This window comes from Durio zibethinus, chromosome 9, assembly GCF_047325235.1.
Source record: "Durio zibethinus cultivar Kanyao isolate XHJ-2024 chromosome 9, ASM4732523v1, whole genome shotgun sequence".
Taxonomy (NCBI): Eukaryota; Viridiplantae; Streptophyta; class Magnoliopsida; order Malvales; family Malvaceae; genus Durio; species Durio zibethinus.
The window spans coordinates 24,935,561-24,938,379 of NC_143170.1; the positions used below are offsets into that span (position 1 = coordinate 24,935,561).

The 2,819-nt window shown below is 31.7% G+C and overlaps 1 pseudogene; it reads left to right on the forward strand.

The window, feature by feature from the left end:
• The first annotated feature begins 740 nt into the window (after positions 1-740).
• Positions 741-2,522, forward strand: LOC111303406 ((-)-isopiperitenol/(-)-carveol dehydrogenase, mitochondrial pseudogene; annotated as a pseudogene).
• Positions 2,523-2,819: the final 297 nt, after the last annotated feature.

Consider the following 2,819-nt stretch of genomic DNA (forward strand, 5'->3'; position numbering starts at 1 on the left):
GTATTAGCATTTTCCTATATTGTTATACATGTTTTATCGTATTCTTTTATTTTTATTATTTAGGATTTGTAAAGTTATAAAAAAATAAAAAAATTAAGACTTAAGTATAAATTAAAAATATATAAAATTCGAAGTTATTCACAAAAAAAAAAAAAAAAAAAACAGTTTAGAAATGAGTTGCAAAAGATTTAAAGGTAGTATCAATAAGTTGCCATACATGGTTAAGCTTGAATATTATAATAATATTTTTTTGAAAAATAATAAAATATAATAAGCACATAGAAATTTTTTTATATTTAAAAAAAATTAATCTTTTACTTCCTGTTTAACCCAATTTAGGGTAATTAAAAATTAGAACTTTTGACAGAAAAGGAGAGATGCTCAATTTCCTTTTCTTTCCTTCATTAAAATATAAATGATAAACCAAACAAAAAAAAAAGTAGCGAAAATTTTTAAATTTATCTAATGATTAATAATGCTTATTTTTTTTAAGTTTCTGGTTAAAATATAATGATTTGAAATTGAATAAAAAGATAAAAAAATTATTTAAAAATGTCAAAATAATTTAAACAAATATCAACTGTAAATTTAAATATAAATATATTATTAATTTTTAAATAAAATAATGAAAACTTTCATTACCTTTTGAGTCAAGAGCATCCTTTCCTACCCGGAGATCTTGAAGTCGCTGTTTTGGAGGCGTCTGTCAGATTGATCGACTTGGACGACGGCACAGATTAATGGTTGATGTCCATAAAAGAAACACTCTAAACAGGCATTTCATCACTTCTACTGGCTGCATTCTGCAAAGTCTCCGCGGATCATCTGGTGATCCATCAGGGTTTATTTGGTCCTGGGGTGTGACAATTGCTGCTTTCTCCAGGAATCTGATTTTTTTTTTTTTTTTTTAAAAACCAAACTTAGTAGATTAATAGTAAGATCTAATTATAAACATGTATTTTTCGTATGATAGTTAAAGATTCTTACATGAATTCATCAGTATAGGGAATTATGGAGTTCATGAATTTATGATTCATTTGGATGAATAATGAGATTTATTTTAGTTGAATTTGTGTTTATATATGTGACAGTGAAGTAAGAATAAAAAATAAATATTAAAAATTTTATTTAAAAGTATATTGATAAATTAATTTTAATATTAAAATTTTCATTTAAAAGTATGTTGATAAATTAATTTTATGTATATTTTAATGTTATTTATAATATTTAAAATCTTGAAATTTATATTCTCAATCAAAATATTAATACATATTATTATGTTATTAATTTATTAGTTTATTGATAAAATCAAATTATCAATGATTTTCTTCCGTATTTCCCGTTAGGAAATTTAAAATCCAGATCCATGAGCTGGCTGGGCCTTGGTTCCATCATCCAAGCCTATCTCTATATGTTAGTGTCTTTCTCGTCTTGCCGAAGAATCAGTCGCCGTAGTATACAAAGTAAAATTTATGAGATGAAGACACTTGGGTGCTGGAAAGATGTACAAGCGTCACATTCAACTGATGTATTGGTTTAGCTATTAGCAGAAGAAGACAGAAACTTGAGGCTTAAGCAATTACGTCATCCCTTCCACCACATTTAGAAATCTAATTAAAATTTCCGTCAACAGGCCAGCATTGGATACTTTAAATGCTGGCCGTTTTCATGGTTTATGAGAATAACTGCAGGTAGAATTAATTTGACCCCAAAATAGCAGACCCCAAACCGTGCGACAAAAGACTGAAGGCAAGGTAGCAATAATCACTGGTGGTGCGAGCGGCATTGGTGAGGCCACTGTGCACCTCTTTGTTCACCATGGTGCGCGGGCTATTGTGATCGCGGACATCCAAGACGAGAAGGGTGAAAAACTTGCTGCATCAATAGGCCAACATTGCGCCTGTATCTACGTTCACTGCGATGTTACGAAGGAGCAAGACGTAGAATCCCTTGTCCGATCCACTATCCAACTGTTTGGCCGCTTAGACATCATGTTCTTTAATGCAGGAACTATGAGCAAATCTCTGCAAACGATCCTGGACTTCGACTTATCATCATACGAAAAGCTCTTTGCTATAAACGTTGGTGGGGTGGCAGCCAGTGTGAAGCATGCAGGGCGAGCCATGGTGGAGACGAATACGAAAGGAAGCATCATTTGCACAGCAAGTGTAGCTGCAGGACTTGCGAGCGACAAGCACACCGATTATGTGATGTCGAAGAATGCGGTGCTAGCGTTAATGAGGTGTGCCAGTACTCAGTTGGGTGCGCATGGGATACGCGTTAACTGTGTTTCGCCAGGGCCTGTGGCGACACCATTGCTCTGTGAGAATTTCGGGATGGGGGTGGAGGAGATAGAAACGAGATTTGCGAGATTCTATTGCTTGAAAAATAAAGGAGTTTTGAGGTCAAGCATGTGGCTGATGCTGTTCTGTTCCTTGCTAGTGAGGAGTCTCAGCTTATCACTGGCCATAATTTGGTTGTAGATGGTGGGTTTGGACATTCACCTTCTTAATTTAGTTAACAATTTTTGTTTTTATTTTTCAAAATAAATAGAAATATCAAATTGAGTTTTGAGTGTGACACTACTCAAATCATTGCTTTTATCCCATTATAGCCTTTGTCTTCAATTTTACTTTCACATAATTAAAAAATAATAATTTTGGTGTATTTTATATTATTTTTTTATCAAATTTATATTGCATAATTTTTAATACCAAAAAATAAAAAAAATGAAAGTAATTTCATAAATATAAAAATCTGATAAGAGTATTAGGTTAAAAACATTACATAAAGTTTAGCTCAATTAATACAGTTACTTT